Here is an 18,129-nt window from a genome sequence, read left to right as displayed (position 1 = left end):
AATACCCGTAAAATCCCAAAGTTGAAGGAGTAATTTTATAAGGCAGGCCACTTGATCGACATAATTTAGTAGCCCATGCCTTTTCCTATGGAGACTCATACTTTTAAAAAGCACATTTCCTTATCTCTTTTAATCATCTTTCTCCTCAGAAAATAAAAAACCTTCTAGTTGCTAATGTGAGGAAAAATGGAAATTTGAGACCTGGCATAGTATTCTTAAAATGACTAGTCAATAAAGGAAATGTTTCTATATTTAAAATGATAATGCTTTCCATCTCAGAAGGTAAATATATAGTTTAGGAAACCATCCCAGCCATTTTTGTAAAGTCATGGTCCTGATTTCTAAATCACACCTGGAGAAGAATCATAGAGATTTCCAGTCTCAGGGCCTTCACTGGAGAGCAGAGAGGGAGCTGAACAGCTGATTTTTCTCTCCATCCCGAAGCCTGTTTCATATTTACTCAGCAAAACTGCTCTGGAATTCACATAAATAAATAAATAAATACAGAAGTTCAAGAGACAGAAGAAAACGTTCACTAGGCACAGACCCCAGACTAGAGATCAAGCAGGGAGTATCAATTCTCACCTGTGCAAACGCATAACCTCTCCCAGGTGGAATTCTATCCCCGGTTCTGAATCGTGCTATCCAGCCCCCAAATTACCGTGATGGACAAACGCATTTTCCAAATCAGAATAAGGTATGTACTTAAGTATGGAGGAACCACCCAAGCTTTAGGGAAAGGACTTAGGAAAGTCTGGATAAGGTGCCTGGCAGGAATGGCAGAGATCTTTTTTCATCTGTTTATTCTCCATTACCTTCCATTTCCTGGGATGTCTTATGATCTCCTGCAGAGGGCAACTAGGAAGTCACTGTGGAGGTAACGACACTTTCAACCTGAAAGGGTATTTCTTCTAAGGAGCTCTGGACGTAATTTATTTCAGTTCTTCTTGGAAGTCGAATAGTATTAACGCCTATGAATAAAGAGATACATTGTTGATGGAAGGGGTGATAGTTTACACCTAAATCACCCACGGCAGGTCCTTCAATTTTATTTCGGTTGCTTTATCCATATACACAGAGAGTTTCCCCTGAAAATATTCCAAGGTAGAAAGCTCAAATGTCATTTAAAGCCCAGAGTGGCTGTTCTTGCCAAGGGATGAGTAGGAGGGTGAGGAGGGAGAATCAGAGGCAACCAGACATGGAGCTGCAGGGCACAAAACTGGGTCACTCAGATCTCCTCTAATGTAGACGAATGCCACTGAGTGCTGGCCGACTTTTACTCCACTTTCTTCCAAAGATGAGAGCATGGCATCATTACCCAAATTGCCTCAGACCTTCCCTTTCCTGAAACACAGGCTGAACCAGAGTTTCTTTCCATCAAGGTGAACGACGGGAAGAGGCAGGTTCATAACTCAATTGCTTCAGGAAACATTCAGTGCAGAACGTAGCTTTTCTTTGGACAAGGCTTTGGAACATTACCGTTATGGTCTTTTAGAAAAAAAAAATACATTTTTGTTTCTTTCCTCATCGAAATTTGGTCTGTGATATTTCAATACTTAATCATGTCTCTTTTGTTTATCATTTCAGTTGGTCATGAAAAGTTCTGTCAGCCGTTAGAAAGATGAATTAATAATAAATAAATCCCTATGTTCTCAGATTTCCTAGTGTCATCAGGACACGTCATGATGTACATGATTTGTCAGAATTGGTATGAAGTTCGTGACCACAGACATCTCCATAGAGGATCCTCCCCCAGAAAAACTGTCTCCGTGGGGGCTTGAACTCAGAAAAAGCTATCACCTCTGTTGTACTGAATGAGTTTCTAATAAATCTGCAATATAGAAAAGTATGTGGGGAATGAGAGGAAAGAAAGGGAGAGTGGGTGCCGGCCTCTGAGGTTGGAATCTGGCTTGCGGCGTGTGTGTAGAGTTAGCGCACCCTGGCATGGTCCATCTCAAGGGTTCATTAATAAATAAGTCTGAGAGAATCTGTCCAATAAACACCTCTCAAATTAAGAATTTTTGCACAATAGATCATGTCAGCTTCAGAGGGTGGGTCTCTATGACACTACCATAACTAACTATAAAGAGAAAATTTTAGAAAGTCTTGTGGATGTCAAAGCTACATCATGTGAAATATATAGAAATCGAGAGTTGCTGTATTTCCTGAGGCTAGTAGTGCCCATTACCACAATATTCTACTTAGAAAAGGTCCATCTCGCCTGGCTGACCATGTCACTGCAGCTTGGCGGGGTGCTCCTCTCCCAGGATAACCGCTGGACAGGCCCCCGCCACCTTGGCTTTCTTCATTTGCCCAACTCCAAGGAAGGAATTCTCTCTGACCTTGGGGTTGAAATATCAAGCCGAACCTCTTGGAATTTATCATTAGCCTGGCATCTGCACTCAGCAATAGAGCCTCTGAATTCAAAACAGGACTGTTTCCTGGCTCAGAACTTCAGTTCCAAATTCCTTGGGCTCAAAAACTGATGGGAAAACAGATCTTCAGCATTCTTCTGATTTAAAAATCATTCAAACTGACAACAGATAAGAAATTGACAAGGAGATGCGAAAGCCTTCATTTACATAGCTGTCTCTTTCTTCCTTCTACACAGTGAAGAACAGAGCATCCTTAACCTTGGTTTTCGCACTTCTCTCAGTTTAAAGCACAGCCCATAACATTAATTAAAGTGTGTGTGTGTGAGCTGGAGGGTAAAAGTTATATTTCATATGCTGTGCCACATGGCATTCTAGAAGAACTGTACAATTTTTAGGTGTGCTTTTTTTTCCCCTCAACTTGCTATGTATGCAGCCCTGCTTGCTCTTCAGCCTAGCCTCATGCAGAAACTCCACAGGAGCAACCTACAAATGGATGCAGTGGGTAGAAGAGATGCTGAGGCATTGGTGGCTTAAGCATGGATAGATGGAGGTAAGTTTCTGGCTGAAGAATGCAGGTGCTGGGCAGGGCATCTGAGGTTACCTACTACCACCCTTTTGCTTCACAGATAAATCCTGCAGAAGGTGGGTTCAATGACTAGCAAAGGGTAACCCCAAGTATTTCTTATGATTTCAAGTCTTTCCACTCCACCAGGACCATTAGCCTCTTTGAGATACAGATGTAAGTTAGATCTCTTACGGGGGGAAGTCATCTGCTTATCTACACTTCCTAGTGTTTGCATATCAACTCAGGAGTGTCACAGAGCCCCTGGAGTTTACCTCTGGATGTTACTGGGCCCATGGTTCTTGAGTTAAGAACTAACATACCCAAGGAAGCAAGTTTCCTAAGCAGAAAACACTACTTTCAAAACTTATCTCTTCTAGAACAGAAACTAGAGTTAATGATGCAATCTATAAAATTCAGGGGGAAAGAAATTACAATTGAATTAAGCCCTAATCAATATTTCCATACTTCTAGCGTGTGTTAAAAAAAATGCCTAAGAGAAATTTAAACCTACATGTATTTTACTAGCTATCTCACATATGGACCTGGAATATCGTTTCTCCTAATATGGAGATGGCTCAGCAGTATTTAAATGATTCCTTATTCCAAGTTATATAAATATGCACCAGATGTATCTTTTGTAAATGTTATGTTTTTCAACTTCTCAGCATTTGCAAGTAGTTGAAAGCTATGTCAGGCATGCTTTAATGGGGCATAAAAGTGCATTGTATTCAAAGAGATGGCACAGCTCTGTAATAGGTGAAAATACAAATGTTGTCAATGGATACATTCTCATTTTATTGATTTACACTGCATAATAGCATGCCCTGTAATCTCCTTTCCATGCAAGTTCTTCACCAATTGAAATATAACTAGATATTTAAAAATCATGCGTACATTAATGGATTCTCTAGATGACAGAAAATTCAAAACACAGAATTTTATGTATGACTAGAAGGCAGCTCAGAGATCAACTAAATCCCATCCCCTGATTTAATAGATGAGAAGCTGAGACCAGAAGGGTGACATGCGGCAACCACATCACTAACCTACTTGTGGCTTCATGCATGAATTTCTATACTCTTAAATATATGGAACCTTACTGAACTCTTTATACAATCTGCCTCTCGACTACCTAAACAAAAAATAGAAGGAACAGTAAAACATATATCACTTATTGATTTCCTGTGACTTACTGGGAAGAAGCAGACGTGATCTATATGCCGCAAACTGTCAAATATTCTTATGGGAAGTAAATACAGGATATGAGTGCCAAGTGCTAGGATTAAAAATTGTCAAAGAATATCATAACACTATTCCTCCAATATAAAATTCTAATGGACTCAAGATTAGCTTTTTTTTTACTTTTAAAACAAAAGATACCATAGTGAATTCTTTTCAGAACATTTTATTGGAGGTTAAATATATCAAAAATGTTAAAGAAATACATTGAAGGCATATGTAATTGGCTGTCCATCTTGAAAAGAGTGCTTTTTTAAATAAATTAAAAAAATAAAAGTTAACACAGATAGATCCTTATTGTAAAACTCTTTTTAAATTATTTTCCTCTCTCTTTGCTGGGGAGAAAGCAAACCCTATCTCTTGTCATTTATGTGACTTCCTCACATCTCTAAGCAGAGTGAGCATTTGAGGGTGGGCACAAGTATATGCTGACTTCACCTGGCTCATTTTCCCCAAATTAGTTTCCTCTGTCACATATTTTTATAAACTGCTTTTAATTCTTCCTTGGAATGAGGCAGCATATTAATTGACTAATAACTAATTAATTATTGGGTGAAAGTCATTTTCCAAAAGCCAAGTAACCTTTTCACTTTGACCTTTACAAATAACATTTTGCCCTTTGGGGACCAGTGGCAGCAAGGAAGATTTCATTTAGAATGAAATCATTACGGAGGTTTTTTCAGCGTTGGTGTCTTGGTCTCTCGTGGAGCACTGGTGTTTCTCAGGGCTCCACAGCCGACTCTCGGGCCCCAAACGAAACCCCATCTTTTCCCTCTCGCTGGGAATCAGGCTTGCACATTCTGCTCCGTGGCCCAGATTCAAGGCACTCCCCGAGGGGCACACAGTCCAGCCTCGCTGATTGATCCCTGGGTTGCCTAGAAAAGCTCCATTGTCTCTGAATAATGCTGGGACCAGTGAGAAGGTTAAAGACAGTGGCTCTGCCTGTGGCTGCAAGGCATCCACATGCTCCCTACGAGGGTGTTTGCGAGCGGAGCACAGAGAGGAGCGGAACCAACCCACCGGCTCCTCCATCAGCCTGGAAGCAGAGCCGCCTAGAGACGGTGCTTCTCATCCGCAGGTCAGCCTCCTCCCCTGGGTGCCCGGATACAGAGCAACAGACACACCACTCTTGTCTATTCAGCGCAAGGTTTATAGACACACACTTATGCACCTTCTGAGGCCCTTTAACTTGGTATACCTCAAGATAAATGGAGCATCCAACCTAAATTCTAATACTCATTTCTGCTTAATCCACGGAGCCTTGTGGAGCCTTATTCTGCTCTCATGATCATGGAGGGCTGGGAGACGGCTGGCTGGTACTGGTGCACACAGAAGTCGTCAGCCTCCTGATTGTGAAGCGAGACTCTTGGGGGTGCTGCAGTCACAGTTGTCACAGGGCTGCTTTGCAAGCACAGAGATGGCCCTAAAGGGGGGGACAGCTGGGGATCTTCAAAAAGGGGAGAAAGCAGCAGGGTCCCAGAATTTGCAAAGCAGTACAGCAGCGCTGGTAAAAGCACACTGTCTCCAAGACAGGTGACTGAAGTTCAGATCTGGGTACCACCACTTGGGACATTCAGCAGGTGACTCAGCCCCTGGAAGCCTCAGTTGGCTCACCTGTCAAACTGGGATACACGATGCACTTCATGGGGTGTTTATCAAGGACAACACACACTAGATGCGTGTTTCAATACCTTGGTACATGGTAAGCCCATAGTAAAATGTGGTCATTATTATTACTACTGCTGTTGTTGTCATGGAAATTCTCTTTTGAGTCTTTATGCTCAAAAATGAGAAAAGATTTGACTTTCCTCTCATCTTCCCTAACTCAGAGATTGAGCACATGCTGCTGAATCCTGGTGGACCATCCACCCTCCAGGCCATGCAGAGGAGTTCAAAATGGAAAAGAGGGAAGACGGTGCCCAAGGCCTGGGTTAGAATCCATCATCTCCCATCAGCAGTGGCTCTGAAAGCATGGGCACCTTGCCTCCATGACAAAGTCCAGGCCACAGGTGGCAAGAATATTTTCAGAGGGAGTCAGAGGGACATCTCAGAAGTGGTCACTCTCCATGGCCCAGTAACAGGCGAGAACAATGACATTCCTACTGCTGTCTCAGTTCCCTGAGGACTAGAGGGGAAAACCCCATCACCCTTGAAGTGATGGCAGCAAGGGGTCTGTCAGATTAGGTGTTGGGGAGTCTGTACTCTAAAATCTCACCCCACTTCAGTGGGCTCCACAAAGACCACGTCCACCCACCAATGGACAGCCAACAAGGGATCCTTCCCAGCATCACCTGCCCACTGCCACCCCGACACTCCTAGGTTCCTCCAGTGCCCAGGGAAGCCAACTCAATGCTTTCCCAACCCCTACTATGTACCTATCACATCTTTAAAGCATAAGGCTTGGTAAAAGAAAATTTAAAAATAGACAACTCTATATCTGATGCTTAATGCAAGTATCCCTTAGGAAAATCTATATGAAAGTTTTTTACCCCTCTCAGAAAAACCAGTTTAACTGCTAACCAATGCTATTGAATTTACTGAGACTGCAAGCTAGAAGTAGTTCGTGGACACAGCCCAAGCTGGTCCAGCATTGCTGCTAAGACCCAGAGGGCAGAGAGCGTGTGGGAAACTGGGCCCAGTTTCCTATGAACATGAGGAACTTGCCTTACTCATACTACAAGGGGTCCCCCGCTCTCACCACACACACACACACACACACACACGTGAGAGCTAGGTCTGGTGGGTTGATTCTGTTTCATAGACAGGGGTAAGCTCTGTGCAGCCTGAGGAAGGTTAAAAAACAAAAAGGAGAATTTGTGTTGCTGCATTTATGTTTTGTTGTCCACTGATTTTGCTTCTAGGGCAGTCCACCACACTGGGCCTAGTACCTCACAAATGAGACCTTTCCATCCAGCGAATATAATGGTGGCTAATGTATCCAACTAACCAAAGTCAGAGTTTCACAACAGCACTATTTTCAAGACGCTTTTATATTTATTAGAAAGGGTGTTTATTTTTTAATCGCGTCAAAACTCTTTGGACGTCTTGGGTTTTTTTTTTTTTTTTTCCTTTTCCTTTCTTTAAGGACCCTGCATTTTGGGTTAAGGGCAGTAAATAGTAGCCAGTCCTGATTGGCCAACAGCTGTTTCTTTATGGGAACCTTACTTGCCAAGTAGCTGGACAGCGATACTCGCTTGGTATTCATGGGAAGTACTTGCCGAACAATAATGACAATAATTGCCTCTGATTCTTGTGTTTACAACACTGCCAAAGTATCATTAGGGCCTTATTTATAGATAATAATGCTTATTAATCACAAGTATTTGAATTTTGGAATGTATTAGATTAATATTCTTTTGCACCTCAGCTCTGTACTAATGCTGTGAAAGACATTTTCTGAATGCAACTCATTGGGAATGCTTATTTTGAGCTTCAAAATAATGTGTGTAATTTGCAGGTGAAAGATAAAGAAATTACATGGCTACCTCTCAGCAGCCTGCACCGTGATCAATGGCCAATGTGGAGAATTAGGCTCTGGCTCTAAAACGAGAAAAGAACGCAGCAAAACAGCCATCCCTAGAGGTATTATTTCCCCCAAAAATCTTGTAAATTCTTACGACAGGAGAACTTCCTAATAATAAGTCTATTATCTTGTTTTGCCATAAATCTTTGGTGGATGGCATCATTTTATTGAAAGGGGTCTGGGGTAAAGACTAATTAGTGATTCTGCAACAATTCCACGTTGTGTGAGTTTTGGGAGGCTCAAGGGGGAAAAAAAGGGGTAGGATGACTAGTAACTGGAAACAGCACAAGTACGCCTTGGGTTTAACTTTTCAGTTGCTACATCTCCTTCACTTATTCATTAAATTTTTCTAGATGCTTAATTTTTGTGCAAGCAAACACTAACCCTCTATTTCCTTATCTTTATGTGCATCTAGAAATAGGAACCATGAAAAATTTCAAAAGATCATCACACTTTTTCTAGGATTAACATTAATAAACAATTTCAGTTTGTGTAATAAAACAACTTTATAAAATATGAAGTATTACTTGCCCATAGTTTTCACCTAGCCACTTCATCCTGATGTTATAACAAATGCGAAATCAGCAATATTTTTTTTTCCACCTAGCACACATGATTTGTTCTTGGAGTAGCTTTATGTGTTAGAATAATAATACTTCAGTAGTTTAATTGGATGAATGCAAAAAAAAACTAGTTCCATAATTTTCCAGTAACTTTTGAGAAAGAAAGCAAAGTTTATGAATACAAATTCTAGGTGCTATTTTTAAAATAATACTTGCCGCTAGAAATCTTTTTAAACATTGCCTATCATTAAGATTTACTAATGTTCTTTAAGCTGAACCCAAATCATGCTCAGCCTTATCCTACTTTACCAAAGACTACTTTAAAATAGTCTGTGGGCCTAATTACCACCTACAATGTGTAATATTGTCCTGCCATATTTTAGTCCCTCACATAAGGGTAAAGAAACTGCACCTTTGAATTAAAATTACACTGAGAAAATTGTCCTCCCTACAAGACCCTTGAAAATGTGTTCAGCACATGTTTCCAAGTCCAAGCATACAGGATTCTAATTCATTAAACGTATAAAGCTAACGTTTTAATCCACTGCTAAATGTAAATAACTTCAGCAATCCCAGTTGGGCTATTTAACATTAATTTAATGTATTTTATAATACATGTGTGTGTCTCCTCTCATGGGGCTAAGTAGAAAGGTGAACAATTATCTAATAACTTCCATCAATGCACTCCACCAAACCTGGTAAGTCAGGCCCCTCCTCTCTTTTTATTTATCTAGTAACTATCTCACCTTGAGGTCCATTCAGGTGTGTGTTCTATCACTCCTAATCAGTACCATGAAGAATCAGGCAAGACCTTCTAGAATCTGTTGCTAGCTTACAAATTTAATCACTATAGATAGCCAGTCTAGACTGTTCAAATTTCACTCTCTCTTCTTTCTTTTTTTTTTTAATAGCTAGGCAGAAGGGTGTGTAGCAATGCCTGAATTCTCCAAATAATTAGTTAAATTCTCTCACTTAGTTTGCCTTTGGTAGACATTGCCTAGTTCTCTCTTTAAAAGATGAGAGCAGCTGGATGAGGAAAGAGAATAAGGTTTCGAGAAAGCATAGATGCACCTCACTTCAATGTGAGTCACTGATGGTGCCTAAATAGTGAGGCTGAGTACCTGAACCTCTGCCCCAGAGGTCCCTGAGAACCTCAAAAGCAGACCCACCCAACTGCTCACAGACTTAAAAAAAAAAAAAGAAGCAAAGTAGGGGAGAGGGAAAGGAAAGGCAGAGAGGGAGGGAGGAAGAAAATGGCTAGTCCATGAAGCTGGAGTTTAAATGTGAGACTATTAAGAAAATAATTCACTTCGAAAACTGCTTTCACAGAATAAGTTGGTCTCCACCAATATCCGAGCAGTTCTCTAAGAGCCTGGTTGGCTATGAAACTTGATATCTGTCAACATTTTATAGTTGCCCTGAGTTAATAAGCTATTTTCCTTCTTTGCTGTAACTGACAAATTTTTTAAAAATTGCATCTTAGATGCCTACCTTCTGGGGAGTTGTATTTGCTATATTATAGTTCTGTCTGCTTTCCGGTCACAGAACACCAAAGTATTTATTCTTACAAATCTTTCTACATGTGTAACTTGAGCTTACTAAAACAGTCCTTTACTCACTTCATTAATTAAATCGACAGAAAAGATGCTTTTACACTTTTGGAGTGAATGACTCTTTATCCAAATTTTTGAATACACATTGTTCAATTTTAGATCATTATATAGCATGTGTCTTTTCCTACCCAACCACACTATCAGGTAGAAATCTTTCTAAAGTAAAAGCCTAACTTATGCTTACAGTTGATTTAAAACCCCATCTGGAGTAAAATTCTTTTACTTTTTCCAAGAATATTCTTTTTAATTTTTTTTCATTTATGGCATTTCCATCATTTTAACTTCAAATTTTTAACAGATTAAAAAACAAACTTCAAAATAGCACTTGGGCTAAACTGATTTTTATTTTCACAAGTACATCACTAATATTTAGATACCAAGGATGAGGTATCAATCTTTGAAATACTCTGAAATAAACAAGCAATAAATTACATTTGGGAATAAATGCCATCATAAACACCATATATATATTTTCAGTAAAGAAATACACATTTACATAAACATAGAAAAGCTGATAAAATAATTTGTAATATCAGTAAAAATAACTCACACGAGAGAGCTCCTTCTATCACAGTCTTCAAGAAAATTTCAAAACTTTATCATTCTGATTCTTTTTATCAGTGAGAACAAATAACTCTTCAACCCTAACATTAATGTATAATGTTTCTTTACATTTGCTCAGTGTGAAGGAGCCCTTGGAGTCTTGCCAATGTATTCATTTTAATTAAAAAAAAAGTCTTTGAAAATACAAAAATTCAAAACAATATCTAAAAAGAAGCAAATAAGTAACATGCCATCCCACATTACACAAATCATCTCAAGGATAAATATGTGCCTCCAACTTGCTTTCTCATTTCGAATTATCACTAGACTAGTGAATGTCTTTTAATGATAGAAAGGTCTACAGAATTAAACTACTTTAAAAATGTTTTCTTTACAACAGAATGAAAAATAAAACTAATGCTCTTTTTCACTGTGTGCCGAATTTAATTTTTGTCATAAGACAATAGCATTTCATTTGCAGGGAAAAAAGATGAAAAGTCCCTGAATTTAGATAGAATGTTTATATTTAAATTCTTAAGTATGATGCCTTTTTTATTTAGGTAAAATGAGTTGTTTGTAGTATTTTAAAAGGGGCATGCTGAAAATATTAATATAGTCCATGGATTTTTTTCTACTGATTCTTATGGTGTCATCTAGGGCTGGCACAATTCAGATTTCAAAAGAAATTTTAAATTTGTTTTCAATAGGGAAAAGATTTACTCTTTTATTTTAGGACTATCTGTGATAGAATGTATTGTTAATCATAGAAGTTTGGTATATTACACATGGGCATGTTATATGCAAATGTATTCAGTCGGGGTATGTATATATTTTGTTATGTTATGTACATAAACATCTACCCTCGTGCATATGTATATTTACATCATGTATAAATATGTGTATATTACCAAAGGGTCTTATACTGAAGGGGAGGAGGAGCTTTCAGGGGACTGCCATACAATATTTTAGTTAACTGTTCACTGAGGCTGTTTTCTATGAGAGTAATTAGGTTTCCTTTTTTCACAGTCCCCAAGGTGGGTGTTTATAGACATGGTTTAGTTATTACTGTTTTCCAAAAGGCTAGTTTTTTAATCTTACATCTACATATGCTTTAAATAAATTAGTGGTTGCCCACCCCCTACCTTGTCCTTCTCTTAGGAAGGCCTATGGACAAACATCTTGATAAATAATTCAAAGAAAAGCTAAACTTTGATTCCAAAAACCAAAGTTCATCTAGTTAAACACTGACATTTTACTATTAACATTCTTTACTAAAATTTAGCTGTCTATACAATATCTTACAAAAAGGAGTGGCAAATAGTATGATGATACTGGTAGGTGAGGGTCTTTAGAGGTAACTGTGTGCAAATTTTACTTAGGGACTTTCTTCAGAACAGGAGGTCTTACAAGAATTGCCGCTGAGCGTTAAACCACCTAGTGTCCACCTAAATCCAAGAAACAAAAAATATATACCACCAGTATTTCCAAATTATTGAAAATCCTTAGATGCAAACATTAGGACAAAAAGAGGACACTAAAAGTATTTATAAAGTTTATTTTTTAGGATCCTCTGAAAGTCATGTTATCAAAAATACAGTCGGGCAATTGGGTTCATATTCTCAATGATGGAGAGAAATATTTAGCCTTTTTCTGAATTCTCCCTGCCTTGTGTTCTCCCTTGAGAGTTGAACAATCTGGATAGGGCTGGTTAACGTCCTAAGTAGGAGGAATTTCATTTGGCCCAAGTTTTCTTCTATTAGTCTGCTTTTCTCTTTTCTAATAGGAGATAACTGACAGCCCTGTTTTGTATGAAATTATGGAAATCAGAGACTGGAGGAAGGGGGAGTCGTTATTTCAGAACTGAAAAGGTGTGTGTGTCTTCACTCACCCAGAAAAAAAAAAAATTCCCATCACTAGAAAGGAGCCAGCAAACTGGCCGGCTTAAAAAGTGATTTTTCAACTGATTCCTACTTCTACTCTATGCTTCCAAACATAAAAACAACCTCCACGCAAGCCCTCTTCAAGGCCAAGACCCGAGAGGAAGCAGATACCCAAGCCCCTGAAATCCAGTCTCAAGGGCAAGCGGGAGCCTGGGAAAGATCTCGGCCGCAGTTCTCAGCGAACACTGTCCCTTTTGGGCTCCCCCGGCTCACGTGAGTCCGGGGATCCCTGAACATCCCGGGACCCCAAGAGAGATCTCTCGGGTCTCAGAAGGGATGAAGGCGAGGATTAAGACACCTGTATGGGGGCGGGGGAGCTCTAGGTGGCAGATTTACATCTCCAGGCTGCACTGGCGCATTCCTCACCACCTCCTGCCCTGCCCTGCCCTGCCCTGCGCGCGCACCGCACGCCCACGCACGCCGCCCGCGCACACGCACACCCCGCAAGCGCGCACACGCGCGTACACACCCCCAACGGACACATCGCGCGCGCGCGCGCACACACACACACACACACACACACACCGATCACGCATGCGGCACGCACACCTACTGACCCGGACACACACTCCGCACGAGCGCACACACCCCCAACGCGCACACACAGACACACACACTGCACACATCCCCGACACACACACCGATCACGCACGCCGCACCCACACATACAGACCCTGACACACATACCCGGACACACACCCCGCACGCGCACACACGGGCGCACACACATACCGATCACGCACACCGCACTCACACACACACACATACCGATCCCTCACGCGCACGCACACCCGCCCACACGCCACTCCGAGCCGCTCTCCTTCGTAAGCAGGGGCCCCGGTGCCGGGCACTGCCGCGCGAGGGTACAGCGATGCTCTCTGGCCTCCGGAGCCAGCGGGCCGGGAACAAGGCGCTGGGCCGCGGGTTCCAGGGGGGGTTGCCAGGCGCGGACCGTAGAGGGGCCGGGAGCCGGGCGGAAGGGCTAGGGAAGAGTGACCGGGCGCGCCCCTCGTCGTCCTCCTGCGGTCTCCCGCTCGGCTGCCGCCGGGCCGGGCGCGGCCGTGGGCAGCGCGTGAACCCCACGAGGCCGGGCCTCCCGGGCTCGCCCGGCGCCGGCCTGCAGGGGGCGCCGCTCGCGGGGCCTTGGCCTCGGGCGCGGAGGAGGGGCCGGGTGGCAGGCGCCGAAGCAGGCTCGGCCCCGCGTCCGCGGAAGGCGCGCGGAGCCGGGAGGCTGATGCTCGCCCACGGGCTGGTGACGGCGCTCTCACACTTGTCACCGCCTAGCTCGCTCTCGGGTCCCGCAGCAGGAGAGGGCATGGGCGCTGCCCGAGAGCCCGCCTCCGCCCCGGTGGGCTCCACCTGCCTGCTCGGAGCTCGGGGTGGGAAAGGGAACTCGTCTCTCCGGCGTGGCCGCGCGGGGGCTTCGGAAAGTTTTCTACCACACGGGGGACGGAGGCTGAAGAAACGCGAGCCTGCTGCCAGGCTGGGACAACCCGAAAGCACCAGAAGCGTCGCCAGCCAGCAGCACCCCCGGCGTCCCCGGCAGTCTCCCCCTTCCCTGGCCCGGCGGGCCCTGGACCGGGAGCCGGAGAAAACTGGCAGTCCCGCCGACCGCCTGGTGGGCTCCGCGCCGCGACCCGCGGGAAACGCGCGCCCTGCGGTGTCGCTGGAGATGGACGGCGGGGTCTCGATCCCAGAGGAACGGAGCCGCGTCCTCGCAGAGCACCGGCAGGGTGGTCGGGGGGAGTTCCAGGGCCCCTGCAGATGTTCCGGGGGGCGCCCGGGCCGAGAGTGCCTTCGGAGCGGAACCTCGAACTCCAGGGGTGCCCACGTCCCTTTCTCACTCCAGACGTTCAGCTGAGCTCGGGGTGAGGACTGTCCCCCGTCCCGATCCGGACCCAGCAGCCAAGGCCAGAGGTGTGCAGATTTTTTTTTAAGACCCACCCACATCTTATAAATGTGAGATTGTTATCAGGCAGCCCAGATTACTTAAAGCGTACCATTTCTCCGCGATCCAATTTTATTAGGATTTACTCTCATTTGTGCTGGGCTTCTCTGGGGAAATAATGCTTTGATTAATGTAATCCTGGCCCAGGATCCGCCACATGCCCCTCGCCCCTCTCCCAGGAGAAAGGGCCTGTTTGACAAACAATAACAGAGCAGCAACTCTTGCAATCTGGCCCACACCTTTGGGGGCGGCTAGGAAGAAGGTAACACGCGATCCCACGCCGTTTGCTAAATGCAAGGGTGAGAGGAGGGAGCGGGCTCTGCGAGGGGCGAACTTTCCAGACGCAAAGCCCTGGGGCTCCGAGGCGCGGGGGCTCCTGGAGAGGTACCCTCGGTGGCTGCGCGCCTGGATCCTGTGTGCGCCCGCCCTCCGCTCGCTCCGGCCGTCTGCCTCTTTGTCCCCAGCCACAGGCCTCGGCGACCGGGGAATCTGCGCGCTCCGCGTGGGCAGCCCCCGGACCCAGGGTGCGTCCACAGCGTCCAAGCGCGGCCCCCAAGCACTTCGAGAGCAGATCTTAGGGGAGAACCAGGCGCCGACCCGAGGCGCCCCGCCGCTGCCAGAAACCTGGAACCCGGGGCCGAGCCTCAGCGGCTCCCCTCCTTTCTAGACGCCCGCACCCCTCTGGCCGTGCACACACGCACACAATGCGAATGCGCGGGGACCTGCGCTCGCCGCTGCGGCTGGCCGAGGGTGGGCGCCCCCTTCCCGCTCCCCTTCCTCCAGCGCCGCCCGGCCCCCGCCCCGAAGGAGAACAGCTCAATTACGAAAGGAGCGCAGGAAGAAATCACGGGCTCCGAGGCGCCCGCCGACGCTCCTCGGGTCCCCGTCCCCAGGCGCCCGGTCCCCACCCCCACCGTCCCCAGCTCGCGGAGGGCGGGGGCGCGGCGGGGCGAGAGGTCCTACCCTGCTCCGCCAGAACAAAGCCCACCGCGGGAGCTCGCGGCCGCGCACCGAGCCGGTGACAAAGGCGGGCGGGCGGCGCCGAGCTCCACGGCCAGGCTCCGGCGGCGGCGGCGGCGGGAAGGAGGCCTCTAAGGAGATGCCCATCCCTCCCCGGGCTGCGGCAGGTCGCCGCGGTGTCCGCGGTGACCGGTTAGGGTGACTCAGCGTTTCCCTGCGCTCCATCCCGCACCCGCTCTGGTCTCCCTCCCCCCGGTGCGGCTGGACCAGCTCTTCTCCCTCCCTCCCGCTTTCTCCCCCACCCCACTCCTACCCTGCTCTTTCTCTCCGGCCCTTTTGCTTTCAATCGCCTTCCATTTTTCTTTTTCCCTGGAAAAGCAAGACTGATTCGACCTCTGAAGGCCGCTCTGGGTGTTCAGATAACAGTCTCAAAGTCCTTGAGGACAGTGTTTATGGAGACAAGGGGAGTAGTGGGTCCCTTCATTTTATTATGCAAACGATGCTCTCAATAAAATAACATGCAGTCTAAGGAAGCGGAGTTCGGCCTTGGGACCCCCACAAGCCGCTGCCCTTGCCAGAGAAGCAGCTTCGCAGGGTCGCACATCACAGCAGGGTGCGGGCAGGCATACCCTGCCGCCGGGAAGAGAGGCCCCCAAGGCGAACCTTCCTAGGGAACGCCCCAGTCTGGCTTCCTAAACCCTGCAAAGGAGTCGCTTGCCAGATCCCAGCGCTGACATCCTAGAGTGTTTCAGGTTTACGAGACTTTAATAGTCACTGTTTTTCCAAGTGAATTTTTACTTGTTTCATTTCTGCGATGTGAATTTCAAATAAAGGGAACACAGTCTAAGCCATTTGGACAATACATGTCGTGACTTCTGGAGGTTTTCTGCACTCTGATATAATATTAAATTAAAATCTGACATCTGTCCAGCAGCACTGTGAGCTTGGGATCCTCCCCTTAGGCTCTACTGGGCAGCCAAGCTCCCTACCTCGCGAAATCTGGGGGGAGGAGGTGGGCCTTCAAAACTGTAAGCAGACACAAAACTTTTAACTGGGGACTAACCAGCCCCAGTTTGCATGAAGCTGCGGTGAGCAAGTTCTACAGCCAAAGACTCTTTGCCAGATATTTCAGTGCTGCAATGATATTGCTGCAAACCAAGGAGTATCTGAAGCAACAGATACTATGAGGACTGGGACAATATTCTAAAAGTGAACAAAACAGCTGACCTTTCTTGAAGACCCCCTAAGGCTGGTGGTCCAGGATAGGGAGGGAACAGGGCAGTGAAGTGGGAGTTTTCATATTCACAGGAGAGGACATGCTACAGAAGCAGCGTTTGGGGAAAATGCCCAAAAGAGCAGCCTCCAGCCTGATGAGCTGTGATCTGCACTCAGCTCCTCGGACAATAGCTAAGTTCAAGTGTCAAAAAAAAATCGAATTTAAAAGAAAAAAAACCACCCAGAGGCACCCAAGTGCAAGAATTGTTTCCTAGTGTGCCACAAAGACTCATCCATCAGGGGACTACCTAGTTCCAACTCAGGAGAAGTTGTATAGGGAATTTGAGGGGTTCTGGGCCAAGGGTGTCCTCAAGAAAGAGAATTATTTCTGTTAAGGCCACAAGCTTGTGGCAGGGATGGTGTGTGGAATCCAACCACCCCCCTGGCAAAGCTGAGTTAATATTTTGTTTTTCAAAACACAGACACAAAAACACCAAGTTGACCTTGGAATATTTTTCTAGCTAGACCTACCCACATGTTTTTGTTAATAAATCATCATCGTCACTCCAGTCCATCAGCTGGGCTCTCAGTTACCTAGCCCTTCGAATTTAAATTCTAAGAAGAACATTGTGGGGGCGGGGGTTGAAGAGGGACAGGCCAGAACAGTCCATCATGTCCTGTCAGCCACTGCTTCCCTAGCAGTTGGTAGCTTTCATTACCAGACTTGTCAGGTGCATGAATGCAGCTACCGTGGGCAAACTGTGGGAAATGGGCTGTTTTTAAAGCATATACTCGACTGCCAACTTTTCATGCCTTCTTAACTTAGGTCCCACAATCTGAGATAGTCTGTAGTTTAAAGCTTTCCTATAGGCATCAGAAGTAAAGCTGCTGCTTTAGGGTGAGAGAGCGCAAGTGTCTGACTTGATCACTGCTCCTTCCAGCCCGTCTAAGAAAACCAAGTTCTTGCTCCTTTCCTACAGATCAGATCAGTCAGTTATCAAAGTGATATGAAGAAGAACGAGGGGGAGCCACTGGGACGCGTCCAAGAACTTAGCAAGATGGAGAAATAACTCACCCACCGCCAAGCCAGGCGACAAATGCTCGTCTCCACCCAAAAGCTACTGTTGAAGAACCCTTTCCTTTGTATACAGCACACAGTGTGGGTAGAGAGCATGTAGAACATTTTAATTTGTAAATGCTAATAGCAGTGTGCTTCTATGCTGCCACAGTATCCGAAGGAGCACTTTATTGCTCTCAAATGGGAGCAAGTGAGTAAATACCCACTTTGTCTTTTGTACACTTGACCCAGGTAGTGTTCTTCATTCTCTCATTTGGCAAAAGCAATTTCACTATCCCCAACAATTAAAAGTCTATAGCTTGGCCCGGCTCTTTGGCTCTTAATTCATATCCAGCTTGATTATTTTCACCTCCAAATCGTTACGGAATGTTAACACGGTCCCTATAATATGCCAGTTCTCGAATTAACTTGTTGCTTTACCCAGAATTATTATTTTCTATTTCCTTTACTTTAGATAACCTAAGAATGTAGATATCATGAGAAACAAGCTTTTCTTTTCTTACAGCCTTTTTTAAAAAGTAACTTTGCAAAAAAGGAACGTACGTTACGCAGCAGCCAAGATAGGAA

The 18,129-nt window shown here is 45.1% G+C and overlaps 1 long non-coding RNA gene across 3 annotated transcripts in view; it reads right to left on the bottom strand.

Annotated features, from left to right (window-relative positions):
• The window catches only part of LOC138435659 (uncharacterized), a 45,615-nt gene that overhangs the window by 24,136 nt on the left and 3,350 nt on the right, over positions 1-18,129 (bottom strand). For 2 of the 3 annotated variants that reach the window (XR_011255172.1, XR_011255171.1), the window contains exon 2: positions 816-971. The exons of the other annotated variant lie outside the window; for it this stretch is intronic. This is a non-coding gene — a long non-coding RNA (uncharacterized lncRNA). The remainder of the gene's footprint in view (positions 1-815; positions 972-18,129) is intronic. 3 annotated transcript variants of the gene reach the window in all.

Source organism: Ovis canadensis, chromosome 3 (assembly GCF_042477335.2).
Source record: "Ovis canadensis isolate MfBH-ARS-UI-01 breed Bighorn chromosome 3, ARS-UI_OviCan_v2, whole genome shotgun sequence".
NCBI classification, from domain to species: Eukaryota; Metazoa; Chordata; class Mammalia; order Artiodactyla; family Bovidae; genus Ovis; species Ovis canadensis.
This window is presented reverse-complemented; position numbering and strand designations above follow the sequence as displayed.